The sequence below is a fragment of the Drosophila sechellia genome, chromosome X (assembly GCF_004382195.2).
Source record: "Drosophila sechellia strain sech25 chromosome X, ASM438219v1, whole genome shotgun sequence".
Classification (NCBI taxonomy): Eukaryota; Metazoa; Arthropoda; class Insecta; order Diptera; family Drosophilidae; genus Drosophila; species Drosophila sechellia.
In genome coordinates, this window is record NC_045954.1 from 13,764,118 (window position 1) to 13,781,095 (window position 16,978).

General features: G+C 42.6%; 1 protein-coding gene across 4 annotated transcripts in view; it reads right to left on the minus strand.

Annotated features, from left to right (window-relative positions):
• LOC6618473 (sal-like protein 1) overlaps positions 1-16,978 on the minus strand; it is a 111,118-nt gene that overhangs the window by 64,896 nt on the left and 29,244 nt on the right. The window contains exon 1 of one of the 4 annotated variants that reach the window (XM_032724391.1): positions 14,765-16,058. The exons of the other annotated variants lie outside the window; for them this stretch is intronic. The gene's annotated coding sequence lies outside the window, so the exon portion shown is untranslated. Of the gene's footprint in view, positions 1-14,764; positions 16,059-16,978 lie in introns of those variants that run through there. 4 annotated transcript variants of the gene reach the window in all.

A 16,978-nucleotide genomic window follows, 5' to 3' on the forward strand; every position in this document is an offset into this window, starting at 1 on the left:
TCTCCCCAGCAAGTGGACAGCCCCAGAGCAACCAATTTGCCACCGATGGTTGCGTTGATGATGGCAAAATGATGGCGACGGCTTTATCGCTCATTGTCATCTCTATATGTATATATTTTCCGAGTGGGTACCTCCGATGTCTAATTGGAAAAACACGTGAGCACGCACAGCTGCGTAGTTGTCATAATTAGAGACTACTCTATAGCCAATATATATATATATATTGCATATCCGAGATCTAGATGGGCTGCCGCATAATGGGCCATCGGATGAGACACTCTATTCCATTCGCCTGGTGGTGTTCGATATTGCCGGGCGTATGGCAACTGCAGAGGCGAACAGAAAACTGGGCGACAATTTGCTAGATTGATTGAGGCGTCGTCCCCAGGTTACCCCTTTCCCCAAGTCCCCTAGATTTTCAGGGTTTCAGAGTGTTCCTGGCTGCCGGGATGCGATCATGTTAACCGGTTCGAGCAATTAATGCCTTAAATGCGCCTGCCTGGTGTGGCATTGTTAATTAATAACACGGAACCCTCGCCGTCCGCAGATCGCAACGGCGACTAATTGTTAATGCAAAAATCGTTGCAAGTTAGAAAATCAATTTTTACTTTAATGACCTGACAGGTAAGTGCATATTAAAATCGACCAACTGGCCCTCCTCCTCGCTGCTTAAGTGTTAAGTGGGTAACTAAAAATATGAGTAAGATCGCCGATGTTACGGGCTGGAAATTGGCCAGCTCTTCACTCAATCGCAGATCGATCATTAGAATATTAATAACAATTCCCAAAAAAGAAAATTATCTTTAAGATTCCTATATCCTACTAATAATATGGGTATCAAGGATTTGAAATTGCCGTTTTGTGTTTAAATAGATGCCTTTCGAACAAAAGCTATGCCCCTTTAAGCACACAATTACGATAGTATATGTCTTTGGCTAAATTGGCTTTTCACGAAAAGATGCCTTACTAATTATTTTCCAAGTGCTCATTTAAAAATATTTATGTTTTGTAAAATCCCTCGCACAGCTTCAAATATACTTTACGATTTATTTGCAGCGCCGCTCTGAGTCTCGCTCCTATCTTTTGGCGTTTTGTTTAAGCCACGCCCCCGAAATTGCAGTTACACGGGGCCAGTTTCAAAGTCACAACTCGACCGGCAACACTAAAAAAAATTCCAAAAGAAACCGCCCCGAAAAAAAGCGCTTACAAAAAGCGGTAGAAGCAGAAAAAAAAAAACAAAGTGCAACCGCAGGCCAAAGCAAATAGTGTGTGGAGTGGGCGTGGCCAGTTGGAGCGATGCAAGTTGCTAGTTGCAAGTTGCAAGTCGCAAGTCGCTGTTGTTGCTGTTGGCGGCGGCGGCGCCTGGCAAATGCACAAGGCCATAAGACTATAATTAAGCCATGCCAGAGGCCAACTCGGCCGGGCCGAAAGGAAAATGCGGCAAAAGGGAGGGGTGGCCGACAAGCGACAACTTCCTTCTAACCTAAAAACCAAAACTAAAAAAGCTGGACAAGGGGCGGGCAAAACAGAAAAATAAGAAGAAAAAAAATTGATACGCAAAGTGAGATGGAAAACGACTTTTATGCAAAATACTAAACAATATCCGTTGTGCGTTGTCAACAAATGACATGAAATTGGCAACAGCAGCAGCAACTGCAGCAGCAACATGGGCAAAAGGAGCACATTTCCGTTTCAAGCAATTTCCGCGAGAGTCTCTCCAGCACTCGAGTGCCATTTGATTGGTAAGCAATTTACGCAGGCAGGCGACAGCAGCAGCAGCAGCATCGGGCCAAAAGCGACCAGAAGGAGAAAGGGGCCAAAGGAGCTCAGAAGACCAGAAGACCAGAAGACCCAAAAAGAATGTGTATGAAAACTTTGCTGCAACATCTCGCGACCCTGACCCGCAACAACATGTTGCACGTTGAGCACCAGACAGCAACAGATCCCGCCAAACAAAAAAGATACTCTAACTGCTCAAAATTTTAATAAGAGCATTTGAAAGTATCTTTCTAGCTAATCGGTTGACACAAGTGCAGTGGACAAGAAAAATGATATATTGAGTTGTAAATGTTTTGAGAAGTCGTAAATCTTTCGAAACAAGCCTTTTGATATATGAACTTAAATATCAAGCAATGATTTAGATATTAAACAAGGGTTATGCCTTCGACGTTAAAATGTAAATGCTTAAAAACTCATTAAACTATTTTAATTTGATTCCTGAACAAATTGACAAACCAAAACCAATTACTAACTATTACTAACTAGACATTTTGACATATAAATCATTATTATCTAAAGGGCATCCATAGTCAGTTTTAAGCCTGTGTTGAACTGACTGCCATCTCTTCGTCGTTTGATCTTGTACGCATCAAATGTTGATGCCTCATGTGATGCCGTGGATGCTGGTCGAGCATCCGTTCGTCTGCTGATTTGTATATCTAATTTTCATAATCTCCCAACAGCAGCAACAGCAACATGAATGGCCACATTCGCCATGCCACAAGCCGCAAGTTGTTTCTGTCTCTGGTTGAAGGAAAGGAAATCAAGTCTCTCTGGCTCAGAGGCCTCATTTGAATGCGTGCCATGGATAAAAAAAAGAGGGAAGGGGCCATTCTACCAGTGGCCAAAAGGGGGTGGCCAGTGGGGCGGTGGGCTGTTTGCAACCACAGGCGGCACGTTTAGCAACGCATGTCAACGCAACAGCAACAACAACATCATAATCATCGAGAGAGCGCAGAGTGGGGGGCAGTTCTTTTGTAATTAACACAGAATCCGCTTCCGGCAACAGCCAGCATATAATACAGTTAAGAAAAAAAAGTATTCTATAAAAATATGATAAACCATTTACAACAACATCTTGCATTTTCAGAACAAATAAGGAAGCGTTTGTTAAAATAAATCTTTAAGATATGACATATATTTATATTTATTTAAAACTTCACATTTAAAGATCCTTGCTACAAAACATTCCTATTATTCTGCGCCGCAATTGTGTGCGTGCGTGCCGGCAGCAGCAACATCAACAGCAGCTACCTGCGACATGAGCGACATGGGCAACATGAGCAACATGTGTCCGATGCGTTTAGCGGGTGGCCCCGCTGCAATGTTATGTAAGCTCGGCTGCGACATCTTCTAGCTGCTGGCAACATGCACCTGAGCCACGAGAATGACGAATGACAAGACATGCAAACGAGTCGAGATGGCCAGAAGGGAATGGCATGGGGCCAGCATGGGGCCAGTATGGGGGAACAGATGGGGGGCAGATAAAGGAGACAAAGGAGAAAAGAAGACAAGGAGACGTTGACAGTTTGGGCCTGGTCGTGGCCAAGATGTCACATTTCATTAGGCAGCTGGACAGCCGGGCTGGCTGCTGCCGTGTATCCTGCAATGTAGCTAGTTGCTAGTTGGTTGCGACTGCTGTTTGGGATGATGCATGGGCACCTGTTGCATGGCGGCGTTTTAGATTAGTCGCCTGTAATTAGTTAATAACATGGCAAGGCATGTCTAAATTGCAGTCGCGACATCAAATTGCAAGCGGCTGCATTTTGATGCCTGCATTTTGATTGATGTTGCTGCCGGGCCAGCAGCAGCAACACCAACAGCGTTTCAGTCGCCCGAACAATGTTATGCATATATTTAATTGATAAGTTTTTAGCACATGATAAATTTTAATATTGTGTGGCAGAGGAACTTGCTACTCTGACACAAGCCGCGCAGCACAAAAAGAGCCACTGATGCAGCAGCAGTAGCTGCAGCAGCAGCGGCAGCAGCAGCAACATCAACAACAGCATTCAGCCACCTGTAGCTGGGGCAACATAAGCCGACATAAATCCATTAAAGCCGCACAAATTCCAAGTAAATTAAAAGCAGTTAAACTCAATTGATTTCGAGACGCAGCAGCAACAGTAAGAGGAGCAGCAGCAACAGTAACAGCAACAGCAACAGCAGCGGCAGCCACAACACCTCGGCAACAATAAAAATAAACAACCAACGAAAAAGGAGGGGAAAAAATCCAAACTGAAATGGAAGCTGAAATGGAGACCCAGAGGCCTCGGTTCAATAAATTTTTATCGCAGCAAGCGAGTGTGTGTCCGTGTGGCCAAAAGGAATGCGTTGATAGTGAAACAAGAGCAACGGCAGCAGCGGCAACAGCAGCAACAGCAGCAACAGGCTAACGACAACCGACAGCCAACAACAGAAGCCGCATTCAAGGCGTTGTACAAACACATACATAACAACAACAGCAGCAACAGCAACACTAGAAATTTTTGAGAATTCAGCCAAAAAAAAAAAGTTAAAGGGTTACCAAAAAAGGGTCACAACAACAAGGAGCCGCACATGACTCATATGCCAGCAACAGTAACTATCTGGATTTTTTTCAGCGCTTTTAGGGTTAACCTCTTGCAAATTGCTTTGATTAAGCTGTGCGAGCTCAACTGAATAAGTGAGTGACTGACTCACTGACTGGATGGCAAAGAGGAATATGGAAGCGTGATGTTGCCAGGACTTTATGGAGTCAACAGACTAAATCTCCTGCTAAAGGGGAAAAAACGTTGCAGCTTAGAGGAAGCACTAAACTGATGGTGGGGATAATTGTGTGGAAAAGTCCACTTGTGCAAGTTAACTGGCATATATCATTGCAAAAAATAGCTTTATCTTTTTCACAATTTCCTAAGCAATTCGTAGAAGAGAAAAGATGCGTTAAGATTATAGCCAACACTATTGGCGCCCAAAGTAGGGGCATGTAGGCTTTTGTCGAGAGATATGATTTAATATAAATTTTTATATTTAAATATACGATTTTCTTCGCCATTTCTTTGCCACCATTTAACGTTGTCAAAGTTGGCCAAATATTTACCGCATCCAGCTCTTTAGCTTCATCATTTTCGCGGCACCCACGCATGGTTTTTGATAGCCCAACTGCACAACACACGTCCCCCTTCCCTTTTCCAACATTTGGGCAGCATTTGCCATTTAACTGACCCAAACCGCCAACTGCAAAATGCAAAATGCAACGACTGCCACTTGTGCAACGACAGCAGCAGCAACAACAAAACTTTCTCTGGCCAAGAATGTGCGCAGCTGCAGCAACAGTTGCCGCAGTTGCAACAGCAGCAACAGCAACAATCCTCGCATGTGGGGATAAAGAAATGCTTGAGGCCCAAATGAGAAAAAAAGGAGGAAAAATGAAAAAATAAAAGACAGAAATACGCGGCCAGATAGTCCCAAGTCTTCCGTCTTCTAGTCCAGCTCAAAGCTTTTGGTCCACTCAAGTCATTCATGGCAATTGAAAGGAGAGGGTTAAAGAGGCCAAAGGCGGGGGTTAAGGGGAGGAACAGCACCCGCCGCGTGTCGATTGAAAATTTATGATCACAATTTTGGTTAATGCATTTTCGTGTTTGTGCCATGATTACCAAATGTTATTCACGCTCCACTGACTCGCCTGGGATGTGTTTGTGTTCGTGCACCGAAAGAAAAATGGGATTGAATTGTAGGATCAGAATTTATTGGCAATACGATCATCAATGGAATAATTTTAGGGTATTGACTTATTTGGTACTTTAGAAGCTGATCCAATTCTCTTTCATTTGGATATCCATTTCAAAAGTGTATCTTTCTTATATTTTAACAAATACTGAGCCTTTTCAAAAGCGGTTTCCAATGTTTCTCGAGTTTTTGATTTGTGTATGTGTGTGTGAGAGTTTCCTTGGTCAGCAATCAATGCCAAAATGGCGCGGGCGCATTGCGACTGCTTACGGTTAACTAACATTCCAAACGCTCCAATACGACAAACAAACGCTAGATGCAAACGCCATGGCAGCCGTTTTCCAGGCCCGGCTTTAAGTTTCAGCCGCAGTTTTTCGGGACTAAGTATCGATTTTGGGTCTCTGGTCTCCCCGCTGGTGAACACCAATAAGTAGCCATGCTAAATGGCAGAGTTGTCACCCTCCCACATGAATTCTGGTCATTAAAGCTCATAGTGCAAACTACTTATTCGATTACTTAGTACTTTCGATCACTTGATACAGTTTTCAAGTTGGAAATTAGCTAACATTTTCCAATTGAAACAACAGGTGGCAACCCTGGCATAATACAATCCATTTCGGCGGCGACTTGGCAGCTGCCGTAAACACATTTCTGCTCGTTTCCAGTGGTTGTTGGTTGTGATTGTTGCTGCTGTTGTCGCATTTCCGTTTTGCTGCTGCTGCCGCTGCTGTTGCTCCCATTTTTGGGGTTAGGCGGCTGGCAGGCGTAGGATTGCCGCAGGAGAGCCGGGCTAATGTGTCTTGTAATTTGCATGGCCATTTGTGAAAAAAGTGAAAAGTTTTTGTTTCATTTTTGCCTTATTTTCTTGGCCGCCGCGAATCGCTGCTGCTGTTGCTGCCGCTTTTTTGCGTAAATTATGCGGCATTTTTACCGTTGCCGGTGGAAAACAGTAGCACTTACAAGCTCCTTTTACGGCCTGACTGCTGACCAAAAGCGGGCAAAAGCAGTTGGCGCTTTTCTCATTCAAAATAGTCACCAAAAAGCCCCGAAAATAGCAAAACTAGCGAAAAGAGCCAAAAAATGCCAAGAAAATGAGCAACTTTTTATGGTTATGATTGCGTTGTGTCTGCCGCTGCGAATGCTAAATATGCCATGGAAAATGGTGGAAAAATGGAAATGCCAAATGTGCCTGCCCCCACAGCAGCCGCATCCCTCCACTGGCCACGTGGGCGTAGTTGCTGCTGCTGCTGCTGCTGCTGCTTTCACACACAATTAGCGTATGTTGCATCTTTGTGTGGGTGTTGCACCTTCGCCCTCCCTTGCGCCCCCCGCCACCCGTTCTGCAAGCAGCTAAATAGAAAACTGCAGCATGTCCATGAATCATGCCCAGACTTAAGTCTATTGTTGCTGCTGCCGCTGTTGTCGTTGACACAATCAACAGAAGCAGCAGCAGCAGCAAGCAGCAGCAACTGAAGCAGCAACATGAGGAGCAACAGCAATTGATTTGGCCAACATACGGGCTGCTGATTGCCAGCCCCTGACTTGGTTTCTTTGACTAATGATACAAACGACAACAGCAACAACAGTAACACCAAGCGCAGCAGCAACAACCACATCGCACAGCAGCAGCAACATGTTGCTGACACGCGCTCATCGTTAGCAATGCGAACGAACACTTGAGTTTTTCTCGCAGTGTTTTATGCGTGGGCTCCGCTTGGAATGCCTTAGACATTATGTATACTGTATTTCCTGAGAGTTTTTCAGCGTCATTGTTGGTGTTGCTACTTGGGAATTTCTGGTATTGCTGCACTTGAAATATTTCGCTGCTCTTTGCTGATGATCTTTGCTATGTTGCTGCCTGCTATGTTTATGTTATTCTTATCAATTGTTGCAAGCAGCAACATTTGCAGCTGCCGCTTGTGTTTTGCAGATGAAAATGCAATTAGTTATATGATAGCTTACCGCTAGGAATGCTGTGATTTGAACCAAATCCGCCAACGATTGTTGTTGACACTTTGCTTAACTGGAAAGCCATTAAAATAGTACCGGCTACCGCTATAAACAGAACGATCTTCCAATGAACACATGTATATATAAATTTTCATATATACAAACGTAAAATCACGGATCTCTAAACAACCGACACCTGTTCGCCGCTCAATATCAAAAGAGCACGTGACCAAGCGGCAACATCATTGCTGCCACAACGGCAACATGTTGTTGTTCTTGCCGCCGAGCGGTCAACAGGAGATATACATATTAAAAACAAAAAAAAAAACAGTTTAAAACAAATCCGAAAACAGCAGCGCATTCGCCTTGTAATATCATAATTCACACGGTGTTCGACTGAAAAAAAGGGGTGTGGCACGGGGGCGGACGAGCAGCACGATTCCGATTGTGAGGCTGCGATTGCCGGCGGGTTAACAGCGATAAATCGATTGGGCCAAAGGGGCAACAGGTGGCCAAAATGACGCTACTTGTTTAAAGAAGAAAAAAATGCAAGGGCAAGGGCTAAAAAACATCTGGTTTTTGCGGCACGGTGCTGCCGAAAATACAAAAGCAAACTGGGTCTGTGGGCCAAACGAAAAAGGAAACAGTTAAAAGCGGGAATAAATAAGATCAAAGTCCTGCTGAAATTTCAAAGATCTTAAAACAAAGGAAGGCAAAATGAAAAGGAAGCGCAAAAGGCGCGCGTGCAACCTTGAGATAATTTAATCGGTTCTGTTTGAGAGCAAACACAGGCAGACACACTCACTAAATTAAGAAGAAAATAATGCAATATATATATATATACATGTGCATATAAATAAAAGGAAAACTAAACACACACAACTGCGAGTGGCAAAATGCACGTCGATGATGCCGATCGAGCCAAAATGCAGTCGCAAACAATTGAAAGCATTTTCGCAAAAACGCAATAGCAAAACAAGAGCGAAAGCGTTGACAATAGAGGCGAGAAAACAATGCGTTGTGAAATTCGGTACACACAGAGAAAAAAGTGCGTACTTATATAAATAACAAGTAATTTATTAAAGCAAAAAATTATTTAAAAAAAAATGTGGTCAGCTATGGAGATCCGCACAAAATACAAGTTTCAAAAAAGTAAATGTTAATGGTAGTTTAAAATAATTCTATGACTTATTTTTCAAGCTACAAGTTATTATCTTTTGAAAGGAATTCTTCTATATTTTCGGTTTATATAATTATCTCAGAGCTACACTTATTTTGTGCCCACTTAACCGCCAAAGTTTACCATCTATTGTTTTATTTAGAGAGATCTCGAATGTTCAGCACGCATTTCCCCCAATGTTTTCCCCTGTTTTCCCACCCACTCCCCCTTGGCCACGAGATTTGTGCAAACAGAAGGGAGTTCAATACAGAAGTGGATTTCCTGCTGCTCGATCAGCAACTTCTTCTTCACAGAAGGCTCTTCAGGAGCTAGTATGTGTATAGAGAAATGAGTGCTGAGCATCATCATCAGCAAACACTGATAAATTATTTGACAGATTATATTTGCGTTGAACTTTGGGCCGTGGTAAGAAAGACGGCGGCAACACTAATAAAAACGAGAACACATGCTGACGGCATATCTCAGGTGGGCAAAAAAAGGGGGCGTTTCGCAAGGGGGGGGGGGGGGTGGGGGTAGTAAGGGCGGCGGGGGCAAGGCACAAGTGCAGCCACAAGTTGATGAGGCAAACGCAGAAAGAACCAAAAAATGTGATCCAAAGAAAGGGAAATTTTAAATACCCTTACCAAACGTTTTAGAGTGATTCTTTTAAATGCAATAATTTAAAATTAGAAAATAGTTTGCTGCAATACTGCTAATACATAAAAAAGATGTTATGCATAAATAAAAATTTAATTTCTCACAAATTCTTTCTTAGTTAAGTTTGTGTGCGAAGTTATTTGATTGCCTTTCAGGAAGTTTCCTCTTTTTTGGCTGCCCCTTTCGCATCTTTATAGCTTGAATACCCTGCCGTTTGGAAAGGGTATTTGCAACACAAAAAGAAGCATACTCCATGTTGCAGCTGAGAGAAAGCTTGGGGTCTGCTGCACTTTTGCCGTTGCTCTAACAAATGAGCGTCATGTCTTTGCCCGTCGCAAAACAAATCTGAGCAATTTTTTATGATAAATAACACCCGGCTGAGGGGTAAATAGATGGGGGAGATGCAGATGGAGGGGGCATGGGTTGTACGTACATACATACATACATACAACTGGGCAGAGACTGTTATATTTAGTGTAGGCCCCCGGGCAGTTAACGGTGAGCAAAAGGAAGGGGGGAGGTGGTTAAAACGGTGGGGAGCGGCAAATAGCCGGCAGCTTGTGCAAACAAACAAATCGCCGTAGATTTATTTTAGTGCAAAAGCCTTAACACACTAAATTGCTCAGGCATGCGTGGGTTAACCATCTCTTGGGGCTTTGGAGTCCACAGGAGACTCCGAGCATGGCGATCCATTGCGAACCGGAGGGGCAGCATATCGATGTGGCGATGAAAAATACTGGCTTTCAACGCGGTAATTAAAAGATGAATCGTCCTCGTGGTCCTCACAGCCTCTATGCCCGTCTCACTCGCACACTAGCTTATCTCCTCTCTCTCTCTCTCTCTCTCTCTCTCTCTCTCTCTCTCTCTCTCTGTCTCAGACACGCTGGAGTTCGAATACAAATTATGCTTCATTAGGCCAGATAACGCCCCAGATCAAGGCTGGAACATATATCCACCAAATACATTGGCTGACCGGCAATAAGGCACGTATGTACGAGTATGTATGATTGATTAATGCTTTTAACATGTCCGCAGCAAATTGGAATGGAATGGAACGGAATGGCATTGGAATGTGCCGGCGATAGGCGGGAAAAGTCGAGCTAACGGTCTACGGAGAACAATTTCCACCTCGATTTTAAACTAATGATATTTCGTGTGTCCAATCTTTTTACAAATGTGACATTGTTAATCATCGGGAATAAAAGGGGTGTTGTCACCAGGAATAGTGGAATGAAACAGTTGCGTATAATTCCCAATCAACCATATTTTGGTATTGGAACAACACATCTAATGACCGTCGACTCATTAATTCTCATTTCGCAGGATCCACTTCCGACCAAATTTTGTTTTATTGCGCTTTGTTTTTTATTTACTTATTTTTTATCAGCCAGCTGCAAAGTGTTCTTTGAAATTCGCGCGTGCCAAAAATAAATTTCAGCTTTAAAGCGAAACAAAACATCAGAAAACGGAGGAAGGGGCCACTGTTTTATTTTCCTGAGGATGTTACCTGCTGACTTCTGTTTCGGTTTCGGTTTCTGTCTCGTTTTAATTTTTATGGCTCGGAACCCTTGTCTTAAATGCGTTCTGTTCATTTCATTGCCGTTGGCAGCTGTTTGTCGTTTCGTTTTGTTGACCCAAATTTCTTAACCGAAGATTTCTATCAGACGAGCCTGGCCAGAAGTGCATTCAAATTGAAACCCTTTTGGCCGCAGGGTAACCCCTTTTTGGGTTTCGTCTAGTGAAAGTTTCTTGGCGCGTGACTTCTTGGGCTTAGGGTAAACGAAAGAAAGGGTAAAGAAAGTGAGTTCCTGGCCAGCTGTTTGGCTAACTGTAAATGTACCGTTAGGTTCTTAACCCACCCGGAGAAAGTTGTCGCTTCCCATTATTCCAAGATCAATCTATCAACAGAGGAAATGAAAGATGGTAAAGATATTTGTTTCCCTATAATAGCCCAATCGTGTGATACCGTATGGAGAAAGTTTGTTTTTTTAGGGGTTTGTGTGGGGAGAACGCGACAGATGTTTCCCGAGTGCCGTTGTACTCATTTAAAAAATAAATTCAAATATAAAATTAAAAAAAATATATAAAGTGCTTGAAGCTCTCTAAAGATTATAAATATAAAAAATAAATATAATATTAGCTCTCAGTAAACATCACTAGTAACATTTTATAATGTCTGCTTTGTGACTTGATGGAAATCATGATTCCCAGGCTTACCCAAATTACATATTAGATTAGAGAAAACAACCTCCGCACACAGATTTCCGCATAGAACTCACCTGCAACGAAAGGCAATGAAGAGAGAAAATTAATATCAGTTTGCAGGAAAAATGAAGATGAAAATGGCAACTCTTATTAATAGACAATCAATCAGCGCGTTCCGACAAAAGGCCGACAGCCATTGTGGTGGTGAAGCAAGCCGATCTTGGCCAGCAATTCATCCATGGACCGTGTATAGAGTCCATACTCCGAACCCCAAGATAATGGCCACTGTATGGCCCCTGCTCTGCAATTAAGCGGCAATTCAGTTCAGAATCGAAATTGGAATTGCAATGGGAATGGCAATGGGCAATGGCAAATGGCAAATGGCAAATGGCAAATGGCCAATGGAAGTGGCCAGACATGGGCACCAAAGGCCCATGGTGCGGAGTCAAGTGCAAACACTTGCGACCTGTCAGCGTCCAGCGGCCAGCAACAATGGCCTTCTTGCTTTTCCGCTCTGCGAAATTGATTAAACTCATGCATAATGACAACGGCAGCAGGTCCAATAACGAGTTCTAGAACTCTAACATTTGATTTGTTTCCCTTTTCAGCCAGAACCATAAAAATCGAATATACACAGTTTGCCTTTCATTAGGGTACTACGTTACAACCAGCCAAAAACCAAGTATTAATCAAATTAAAGTTTAAGATTTCATTCATTTAAGCAGTTTTCGAAGGAATATATTTCCACTTTTAAATCGTTTTTGTGACCGAAATATATATGGTTTTTCATTTCCCAGCTCACTTGCTAGCTGTTATGGTCAAAGCAGAGAGTATCTCCTGTCAACAGTCAATTGTGGCTAATGAACTAATGGACACTTCATGGCCAAAAGCAAGCCGAGTAAAAATCACTTCTCTTTCTCTTTTTGCTTGTGGCCTAAAAAGTGTGACCAGGCTCGGTTTTGTGGGGGGGGAGGGGAGTGGGAGTGTCGAAAAATAGGGGAAAAGGAAAGGCGTGGCCTGCAATTTACACAGGCCGCACAAATGGGGGAAAAAAAGATATGATCCAATTCAATTTAAGCGCGTGTCTCATGGCGAAGGTAACAACAATTTCAATGCATATATTTGTATTTGCAATGACCCAGCTGCCAGTGTTGTTGTTGTTCCTGCTTGGTGTTGTACAAATGCAATTACAGCAGGGGAAAAACACGAGGAAAATTGGGGGGGAAACAGTGGAAAACAGGGGGAAGGGCTAGCCAGTAAGCGAAACACGAAGAGCCATCATACACACACCACCAACGAGGAGGTGGACAAAACGGGGTGGAGGAAAACAGCGGCTACAATTCTTTTTTTTTCTGTTTTGCTCCGCCCACTTTCCCACACCCATCGCAACGAATGACGAATAAACGCGAATGGGGGAAATTAGGGGAAGGGAAAACAGAGCCAGTACGAAATTGTTTAAGCTCTTAACTTAATCAATTAATTGCAATTATAAATTTTGCATATAGTCACCTTAGAGCTTGTCAAAAGCATTTGGTCACACTACATTCGAAATATAGTAAATAATTGAGAAGGAAACATAGAAACCATTTATAAATATAAACTTGTCCGACATTAAAATCAACAGCATTTCCACTTCAATCGCTGTAATAACAATAAATTCCCTTCCCAGTTTTTAAGCTCTTTCTCGTTGCCAAACTCCTCATAATTTTTGCATACCGAAAAAGGAAACGCGAATCAATCTACCCTTTTTTCCGTATTTCCCCCCATACAAAAAAAAAATAAGAAAGAGATTGTAGCCGGCGGTGGAGGGAAGAAAAGGGAAGCGGCACCAGAAGAATTGAAAGGCGTCTGCATTTAGATGAGACAGAGTGGGAGGAGAGGCAATTTCGTGGGGCGGTAAGGGGTGCGGTTTTCCTCTCTAGGTGACGAACGTCATCGTCGCCGCACTCAAATCGTGGGAAAATGTTTTTCACGCTCCTGTTGCTGTTGTTGCTGTCGCTCTGCACTGCAGTGCAGTTGTTGTTGCCACGTTGCTTAGTGTCTACGGGTGTGTTGTTGGCATTGTTGTTGCTAGTTGTTGTTTGTCGACTGTGGGCTGATGAAAAGCTTTTTTGCCGCTCGCCGCAATTCGTTGCGCTGCATTAAGCAGGGTAAAAACATAGAAAAGTCCCTCAAAATATACAAAAGGCTAAGGCTTCAACTTGTGTATATTCTCTAAGGATTTTTAGTGTGTGAGTTTTTCGGGAGAATCTAGAAGAAACCATCGAAAAAAATGGATTTCGTTGGCTATGCAATTTATTTACTAAGCTATGGATTCAGTTAGTTAACTAGAAAGCCATATACTAACTAAATTAAAATAAACCAGAAAATTGCGGACATTTGGGTACTTCTGTGCAGATTATATAGCCATAAATACGAACAGCAAAACACAGCGCCGAATATAACATTCACCTGATCTTCCAGTCTGTTTCTTCGCTTATCGCACACGCATGCCGTCCCCTTGGACGCCCCCCTGCCGCCCACTGCCATCCACCGACCAAATCCACCGCCCACACGAGCGCACTTTGCCTTCGCCTTATCAGCGGCGAAAAAATAAACGAAAAAAAATGTAAGCGGCAGCGTTTATCGCCAAAACGGCTGAGCACTTGCATATATGCAATTCCAAACAATTTCTCCGCTCTGCGAGTTTTGTTTCTAATTGAATTTCAGGCGTTTTCAATTTCTTTTTTGTCAGCTTGCTTTGCTTTTACGGCTTTTTAGACTGATAATACACAAGCAAATGACTGATAAAGCCAAAGTCGGCAATAATAATAATAGAAACAACAACAACAACATAAAAATGATACTAATGCGAACTACAACAACAAAAATGGTCAAATATAAATTTCACGGCAGTTGAAGACATTTGCGCTTCAGCACCACGACAGAAAGTCTGCCATTCAATAAAATACAGCAAGAAAGCAATTGTAATGCTATAAAATATATTAGGGATAGCAAAATAGAATTTGCAAAGTCTTTTAAATTAAAATATCATAGAATATGGAATATTAAATGTGATTTGCAGTACACTCCTTACTAAATATGAGTTTTTTTTTTTTTTTTTAATTTATAAAATAATATCTTAAAACACGCTGAGTATGTTCGTTGGTAATAGATTTAAGCCTGAAAAATCTTAAGCTGTAGAATAACTTTACGTAACTACCACATTTGCACGGCCCACACTGCGTATGCTTGACGCATCGCGTATACGCCATGTGTGTGTGTGTGTGATCGCATCTATATGCGATTTCACGCGACTTGACTCACCCCGTTTGCTTATGCAGCAGGCAGCGGCAAATAGAACACAAATATAACACCGCTCTGGCAAAGATAAATATTGCACAAAAACCGAATATCAGTCTCAAGGTGAATTTTTCTATTTCCTTTTCTTCTTCTTCTTCTTCTTTTATTTTAGTTGACCAATTTTCTTAATTTATATCATGTGTTGGCCTTTTGGACTTCCTTGAACTTTATATGCGTTATGCATGCATTTTCAAACGTCGCGTTTATTTCTTCTGCTCTTTTTGCACATTACACAAAAAAAAAAAAAAAAAACACCGACAAAAAAAATGTAGAAAAACGTTGTAAATATTAAGAGTGCGGCGGATAATTAGGGGGAATTATGAAGGCGAACGGCACGAACTGAAAGGAATTTCTGCCTTTGAACACGTAGACGCGACGCAGACGCGATGACGACGCGGCAGCGACGCAAACGGCGGCGTCAGCAGAAAACGCGTGCAGCCTTGAGAAGATCGCGATAGCGACTGAAACAGCAGCAAATTCACCAAGAACATGCACAAATCTCAAGCGGCAAAAAAAAATACAGAAGAGAATAGAATAGAATCGCCAAAACGCCAGGCGATTTTTGCGCGCGTTTTAAAACGCGCGCGCGCACGCTTAAAAAGGATGTGTTGCTGCTATGTTGCTGATGTGTTGCGGATGTGTTGCTGCTGTATTGTGGCTGCAACAGTTGCTGCTGCTGCTGCTGCTGCTGCTGCTGCTGCCTCCGCTGTTGCTGCAACTTCTCGTTGCAGTTGCCTCAGTGGGAAAACGCGCGACGACGCATACAAATAACTAACTAACAGCGGCTGTAGTAAAATGACAACTGAAACCGCAGCAGGCGAAATGAAAACGAGTAACGATAGAGCAAAAAAAAAAAAGAAAATAAAATAGAAGAAAAAAAATACAAGGCACACACACAAGCCACGGGCAAAATAAATAAAATAAAAATTGACGATGGGCAGCGGCGGCGACGACGACGGCAAACGCAGCTGCAGTTGGCTGGTTCTACGGGTCAGAGATGCCAAAAACGCTGTTGATTTGGCCGGAAAATCAGCGCCCACTTAGCTTTCACTCGCGTTATGCAACACTTTATATTACAAAGCATTTTTCTCATCGCAAAGGACCTTGAAAATACGGAATCCTTAGGATATTTCCGCTATCCTGACTCTCTTGAAAAAAAAAAAAAACTGCTAACAAAGATCATCCAAATCTTAAACTAAAATATTTTAATACGCACTTAAGTTGTTTTCAAATATATTTAATCAAAATACCATTTACACTTGAACTTAAAAAAGGGTAAATAAACGACATATAACTTTTTTTATCTTAGTTTCAACCCAGATCAACACTGATTCTAACATTCTTTTTGCAAACTTTTCACTTTTCGCTGCACTCACCGTCGAGATGCAGTGCGAGCGAGAGGCTGGCGGCGCGGCGGGCGAGCGGGACAGAGCAGAGCGGAGCGGCCAGTGCGACAGAGAGGGTGCGAGAGCGGGCGGCGGCACTTTGCTGCCACGCTTCGTCAGCTGTTCGTTAGTCGCTTTTTGCCTTTCTGTTTTTATTTGTCGTGTGTGCGGAAGTGCAGAGCGTGGCGTTGGCGACGACGCCGGCAGAGGCGGTAGCGTCGGCAGCGGAACGCAGCGGCGTAAGTGCAAGGCCAAGCGCGTGCGAAAGAGAGGCAGTGATGGTGGGAGAGAGAGGAGCGCCTAGTGTGGGACGGAAACAGGTTTATCTAATTTTTTTTTTTAATAATTTTATTGTTTTATTTCACTCGATTTATTCACTATTCAGTTCACTATTTTTTAAATGATTTTTTTTAAACTGTAGTAATTTAATAAAATTTTGTTCGAATTCTAAAGTTAATTGGAAATTGATCGGTGTAAAATGGCGATTTGCGCGTGTTTTTAAAATTTCTCCAAAGTTGCCACCCACTCTTAACTCAGTTTACACGCACAATCATGCATGGAATTGCACTGAAAGAAATCTAGCATCGAAAAAATGCATTGTACTTTAAAATATTCTAGAAATTCACAATTGGGCTTTATATTGCTAACAACATTTGTTAAATACTTTCTTAATTGAATTCCATTTTTTTCTTCTCCCATCCATTCGCAGACTGCACGTGCGTGCCCTTGAAAACTTAACCCAGCAATCGAGCCAAGGCAGTTGTTGCCAAGACCCCCCCACCAGTCCACCCAT